Here is an 8,011-nt window from a genome sequence, read left to right as displayed (position 1 = left end):
AACGAAATCTACCTCAAACCCCCAAAAAAGGAAGTAAAACGAAATTTAATTTTAAAAAAATTAACAAAATAATACATTTATATTTTAATTTTTTTTTATTCTATAAACCAAAACTAAATTTTTATGTTATATTATATTTTTATTATTCCCTAATTAGATTTAAACATTCCATTTAAAAAAATACCAATACTAGTCAAAATAATTACCAAAGAATTCAATATTTCAACAACCATCTAGTCAACATCAATAATTTAATTAGTTTCTAAGTTTAAACAAAAAAAAAAAAATTAAAATTATTTTTACATGCTAAGCGTGTATATACATATTTTTAAATAGTTACATGTGAAATATGGGGTAGTTCAAAATCCCTATACAATTTACATGGACCAAACAAACAAAAATATTGGCACAAAATCAAAATTATTTCTTAAGTAAAACTAAAAACAACAAAAACAGCTGTTTAGCTGTTGTGAACTTGGCAGCATTTTTAAATGACATACACATGAGTTCTATTGACCAGGGTTGTATTTCTTTCTAAAACATTGATTATTAGTTTCTATTGGGATGGATGGAAATCATTAAACACAGATTAAATAAAATCCTTGAGATTTTTTCTAAACCAAGGCAATTACTATTTAAAACTACAATTTATAAAAAGAAAAACAATATTATATGCTGCGTGCCTTTAATAGTAATTGCCACGCTGCAAAATAAATATTATTTCCATAGTATGATTTAATTTTGATTTTATTTTTTTATAATAATTATTTAAAATCATAATAATCTGTATGTTTTTTTTTTATTTGTAATATATCATATAGAGTCAATATTTCTCTATTGTTTTAAATTATTTCTTTGCTAAAATTACAAAATATTGTTTTCAATTATATATGTATTATAATTTAAGTTTATCACATAATTTAATTATTATTTTTAGTTTGTAAAATAAAATGCTGTATTATATCAATTATAATTAATAAAATATTATTTGTTTATTAAAAAAAAGAAAAATTAAATAATTTTTGTTATTTTCATTTTTATTTATGTATTTGATTTAAAGTTGAAATCGTTATCTACTGTAAAAATCCAAAATTTGGAAATGGAGAAGCATATTAGGAATTGTCTGCAGAATTTTGTGTGGACTTCAGACTTCACCCAAAATATGCTAAGATTTTTCAAATTTACTTACTTACTTAGCTGGCTTGTTACAGAACGGTTGTTCCATATGCCGAACCTAAAAAGTTTTTGAAGCGCGTCGGTCTTGTGCGTATCTCCTCCAATTTGGAAGACCACGTTGTTTTCTCTTTCCATCTAATTCGTGGCCTCCCCCTCTACGTGAACCATCAGTAGGCTCATTTTTATATGCCTTTTGAGCTGCATCTTCATCTGCTTGCCTAGCCACCATAGTCGCTGCAGCCCATGCTTCTGATCCATATAATAGCACGGGTAGTATCAGCGTCTTGTAAAGTGTGAGTTTGGTCTGGCGGGAGGTGGCCTTGCTTTTGAGTTGTTTGCTCAGACCGTAGTAGCATCTGTTGGCCATCACAATCCTTCTCCGAATTTCAAAACAGATGTCATTCGTTTTCAAATTTATAAAGGACAAATCGTAACAGATTTCGATAAGTTGAAGCTTTTTGTAGCTTCTAGTACAGAGCAAAACGATACTGTAAATATTTATGAAAGGACATAAAAAAACAAAATTTTTAGGTTGTTTTGGGATATTACTGTCCTTACGACTTCTAGAAATTTAGGGTTCCATCGTAACCGTTTTTGATAAAAAGTTTGAAAAAAATCGTTCACTTAACGGATCAAATGGTTCCTTAATCGGGTTCAATAATTTTCAATTAATAATTTTGGTTCATCAGAGCTTCATATAAAACCTATTTATGGCGGAAACATGATAACAACTCAAAAGGGGATTTTCTCCCAATCTATTAATTCACTCGGTTTCAATGTTTAATAAATTTCTAAACATTTCTTTGTAATAAATAAAATCGGCAATTTTTTTTAGATTTTCTGTTGATTACGTTCGAATAAATAAAACCACCGGAACAAATCCTGTAATTCTTTATGTCGGGTACACACTACCAGTTCAAACTGTAACATATTTTTATCGATTACTGACCGTCCAACAACCATTGATATTTTGGTTTAGGTTTTAATACGATCAATTCAATATAGAAAAAATTGACGTAAATACATAGTTGATTTTGAAGACTTGAAAACTAGAGAAAATGTTCATTGGTTCACGTTATTTATTTCGATCGCAAAACCTGTAAAACCACTTTTTGAAAAATTGACAATATCGAAAATCAAGAGGAACTACTCCAAATATTGGAGACATTTTGGAAATTTTTCTCCGACTCAAACATAATATATTTCCGACTTCGTATCAATTTCAACTGCCTCAATTACAAAAACCCTATTTTTATATGGATTTATGCGGATTATTTGTATTTTAACAAGTGCAAAGAGAGGCAAAGTGATATTTATGGAACATTTTTCAGAACCAAAATATCTAGAGTCAAGCGGACATAAATACATAGTTGGTTTTGAAGACTTGTAAACTAGAGAAAATGTTCCGAAGTTTCGTGGTCGTTTTTGCAAAACGTGTAAAACAACTTTTTGAAAAATTTAATATATCGAAAATCGAGGGGAACTACTTCAAATATCCTTTATGGATGGATATTTCAAATATGGACCTGCATATCGTAAAACCAAAAAATCTCGGTTATGTGGCGGGACCGTGATATGTCAAATATCTTAGTAATAATTGCTCTGTTACAGAACATTTACCACTTTTTGAGTAGGGAACCAGAACAAATATGTTATGACAAAACACCCCTACATTATATTCCTCATAAAACAAACTTTTTCATAGGTCATTTTGTCATATCTTCTTTGAATTCCATCCCTCTGCGTTCACAGTTAAATAATTTCCCAATTGTCTTGAAATTTTTCCTTTATTATCCTTTGCCATCATCTTATTCCCGTCAAGCAGGGATGCTTCTTTCTTGGTCTTAAATTTCGTTCCGGCTATCTATCTTAGCAAATAATTCTTCCCATTGAGTTTTCATTGGTGCTCTTCATCTTTTATGAACTATATGGGATTCTTATTCTCGTCTCCTTCAATCGATACGGGTGGTGTTATTTTCCATTGTTTTCTATTTCTGTTGTTGTGTGGTTTTTGAGATGCTGGTTTAACGCCTTTTTTTTAAATACTTTTGTTCGCGTCGATTTCATGTAATGTAATCTTTTTTTTCGTTTTTCTTTTTTTATTATTTTTTATTGATCTTTCCAATTTAGGTCTCATGCTGTGATTCACATTTGTCGAGCGTATGGGTTTTTTTCTGTTTGTTTGTACGTTGTAGGGTTTCCTTGTAATAAATGACATTTTAATTAGATACAATATGAGTTTTTTTCAATTAGTTGTTTTTGTTATATTTTTCGTTTTTACAAAATGTCATTGACTGTCGTTATACATGTATGTGTGTGTAACTTAAAGTGTATCATTACATTTGTTTCAATTAACTTAGATTTTAAAGACATGAAATTTGTAGAGGATTTTTTTTTGTAAATGACTTAATTTGTTGTTAAAAAGGGGAAACCTTTCATGAAAAGAAAACAATAATCAATTATTTAGATTTACAAGATTTATATTCAATTAATTTTGTATGTAATGTGTTATTTATGATAATGAATTTTTTTCCGATTGAAAAATCTGTTGACACTTTCAATTGCTATTAACATTCAAAATAAGCGAACGTTTATAAATACTTTGTACAAAAGTATGGAGAAACGAAAAAAATTTATTTATTTTTTTTTTGAAAAGCGAAAATTTATTTTTTAATTATGCATATACAATATCTGTAATTTTAAAAAAGGACGCGTATAATTAAAAGATTTATTGAAGGTATTGTAGCATTACAAGATGCAGCCCAAGAAATAATGTATAACATGTTAACTTCAGATGGGCTTTAGATGGCCTATAAAGAATTTGGCCTTTTTTTCTAAAGATTCAAAAATCAAATATTATCAAAAGAAGTCTCACATTTATCCGCCTATAACGACCGTCATCTGGAATAACGAGTAATTATGGGGACTCTATCTGTCTATAGAAAACCTGAAGATGGTTTTTATAGAATACTTGTAAAAGGCTTAGAATTCCCATAGCAGAGCATCACCCAATGTGAAGCCCTCTATATAACCACATTTGTCTAAAGCAGTCCTATAATTATTTCGATTTCTTATATGGATAGTTGGTATTCAAGTTTTAGAAGTCCTTTCATATATCTATCTATCTATCTATCTATACCTATATCTATCTATACACAATCCATGGTAATCCTATAAAACACAGTTTAACCATAGACAACCTCTAGAAGGTATATCTTTCATCTAGAGAAAATTTGGGGAAGGTCAGACCCCTGTATAATACCTTTAGAAAGAAGTCATATAAAATTTCTTCGAACAATAAAAAACCTGTAAGATGACTATCTTTATGTAGAAGCTTCTATTTAATGAACTTAAGGGACCACAGAAATTACGAAGTGTTTTTTTAAAAAAAAGGAAAATCGAAAAATAAAATTATTGAGAGTATAAATCGACTATATCTTCAAAAGATTTTTAAATTTTTATTGGGCATTTTTGAGTATTATTAGATTCGAATTAAGAAAAAATTAAATCTTCGATGTTTAAAACCGAAACAGGGCTATCAACACAAGTCCTATATTTATCCAAAAGAATGTTTGTTTATTGGAACCCTAACCCTGAGTTTAACCTCAAATCTGCTATATTTATCCCATGTTCAAAAAGTATGTTCTTCTATTTATTTAGTAGAAGATCTCCGAATCATAGAATACCGGTAGGTGATATTCAATCCATAGAAAACCTACATATAAAGTCTCACATAAATAGACGTACAATTGAAAGTATTCGAACTGTTAAAAACATACAGAAGGACTTCTTTAGAATTTTGTAGATGTTTTTTGTTATACCCTACACAACTATGTTATCAGGGTATTATAGCTTTGTGTAGCCCCAAAATTGGTCCTAGACCCACCTTTAAGTATACCGATCGTCATATCTCGACTAGCTGAGTCGATCTAGACATGTGTGTCCGTCCGTCCGTCTGTCCATTATAATATGTAAGCACGATACAGGCCACAGTTATGGACCAATCTTCACGAAATTTTGTATGTAGGATGTGTTCTGTCCAATGAAGACCCCTATTGTTTTTGGTAAAGAACGCTTAATATTTAGGGGATGAAATGAACAAAAACTTTATTTTTGTCTGATTTTCTGGTCGCTCCAGAGACCGCAATTATGACCCGAACATCGCGAAATTTTACATGGAGAATAGGGACGGGCCAAAGAATAAGCATGCATGTGTTCATTAGGATCGGTCAATATTTAGCGGGTTAAATGGACCCCGACTTTTGTGTGAAAAAATTACAAAATTTGTATTCATGAAGATCTAGGTATGGTCATCTACAACGGCTATAATTTTCGGTGATGATTAAATAAAACTGATGATCAAATAAAACCGAAAACTTAATTTTCGAAAACTTTTCGAGTCGATTTATAGCCCAAAATTAAAAGCCGATCATTACAACACAACCCACCGTGAAGGGAATCTGTACTAAATATTAGTAATATTTCTTGACATCTAGTCGGTCAACAAGTATCGCGAAATATTGCCAAGATCAGAATATAAATGTTAGATTTTCTGGAAATTGTGTAGGGTTTCATATGGTCGGCCCCGTCCGACTATACTGCTCCGCTCACTGGTTTTTAGATATTTTTTTGTCTAAAGAATACATTTAAAGTGTCTATAGGAGGTCTTCGTTATTATCTGAATATAGGACTTTTTATATGGGGATCTGCATGTATATGACCTCTAAAAATTTATATAATTTTTAACTTAGTTTTTCATTAAAAATCACTCTTAGTTGGACATCTCTAGGTGGAATGTACTTCTAAGATCATATGCATCAAGAATTTATATAATTAATAACTAATTTTTCTATCGATGATAGTGCTATTTCAATCAATTAATTTATAGAATATGTCTTATATGTATAAAACACCTATATAAATATATCTTCTATTTGTAGACAATTTATAGAAGGTCCTCTGTCGATATACAAAAAATAAATGTATATAATAGAATAGAAAATCTATAGAAGGGTTTCTATCCAGAGAATACCAACATATGGATTCGTAATATTGTATATTGTAATATTATTAAAAATGCATCTATCCCTAGAAATGACATCGCACGTTTTCCTTTATTGGGAGGCATATTTAATGTCTTATAATAATAGAAGACCTCCAGAAGATTTTCTTCCGATAGAACCCCTTTTCTAAGCTATATTGAAGACTCAACGACCATATCCATATTCAGAATCACTATAGAATATCCATCTAGCATTTGGATCTACAAGGATTCTATATAACTGATTTTCTTCTATCTAAAAAATACACATGCTAATTCTAAAAATTGTTCATTATTTTATCCAAGCGTTGGGCGCCAATTTTCCCTGATGTATATCTGCGGATATTTTTAATATAAAGTCTCATGATTTTTATTTTATTTTTTTTTTTTTTTTGCACAAAAAAAAAATACTCACTAATTAGCATTTGTTAGACATTGCAATAGGGGAAAGTAAGAAGAAGTCCTTTTGTTCACCTCCCCCCACATCCCTACTGGAAATAGTAAACCATTCTAAAACAACGCCCTCATCAATAGTTTCCAATGTTTTTCCTACCCTCTAACATTAGAATATAATGTCTTTAGAATCAATGAAATTGTAATCACTTCCGTATTAAAATTTTTTTATTCACTGTTCACAAAACAAAAAATCGCACTGAAAACAAATAAACTAGTCAATAATCTTTATATGCCATTACACTCGATCCTGCTGAGCTCAATAAGTGCTAAGCAGCAGTAGCTAAGCGTGTCAAACAAAAGAAATGGTGGCAACAACACGAAAAACAAAATCCACTGGTATTTAAAAAACGAACAGAAATAAAAAATGCATCTGCATTGAAAACTCGAAACACACAGCGGAAAAAACTCTCCCCTATATAAAATAATAGAAAACTATAAAAAAAACCTAACAACAACCTATTCACAACACGTGACTGTGTCCATCTGCAAAAGAAGGGAAAGTCAGCTAATGTCCATAACTGGCACTTGTGTGCGTTTGCAGGAAAACTGCAGCAACAACAACAGCAGCAGTAAAACATAATACGGTCAAATGATTCTATTCAAATTTTCTATTTTTCATTCAAATAAAAAAAGAAGGAAATGCACCCAAAACTTATTCACACACATACACGCGGACACAGGGACTCGCATACAATTAACAATGCAGATCCAGCTGTTACAAGCAGTCTCAAATGCAGGCTGTTTGGTTTTTTTATATTGTTTCTATGTTGGTCTAAAAAATCAATGTCGGGGCTATTTAGGGGAAATTTTCTGTTTTTCATAATGGCACATTTGCACATTTTTTAATGAAAAATAAAATCATTCTTTTTTTTGTGAAACTATAATACATGATAGTGGTCATTTCAATGAAAGAGAAAAAAAAAACGAATCAGGGGAGGGTCATTTTACCTCAAAAAGGATTTGGTTACTAACGATTATGAACGCTCATTGAGTTTTTTTTTTATTTTTGGGTAACCAAAAGTGGACAGGGGTTGACTTCCAGTCTGAGTGTGTGTGTTCGATAAAATCTTAATAAAAAAATTTAAATGTCCTGACAAATACATTGCACAGAAAAAATCCATAAGTCCACGTGTCTAATCATTTGAGATCCTTGGGCAATTATTACTGCTTATTATCCTTCTTATGTATCTGCTTATTGTTAATGCGTTAGGTAATTTAATAACTTCATGGTAAATTATGCAAACCAAAAAAAAAAACCTCAGACAGTCATGGGAAGACCTTAGGCCAGCCAAAAATGAGTCTGTCAAATGTCTATGCGTGCTATGACTAAAGTTCATT

Source organism: Musca vetustissima, unplaced genomic scaffold, assembly GCF_032173495.1.
Source record: "Musca vetustissima isolate MV318-11 ecotype Yass unplaced genomic scaffold, APGP_CSIRO_Mvet_v1 utg7558, whole genome shotgun sequence".
In the NCBI taxonomy this organism is placed as follows: Eukaryota; Metazoa; Arthropoda; class Insecta; order Diptera; family Muscidae; genus Musca; species Musca vetustissima.
The sequence above is the reverse complement of the archived record's forward strand: the minus strand, read 5'-3'. Positions refer to the sequence as shown.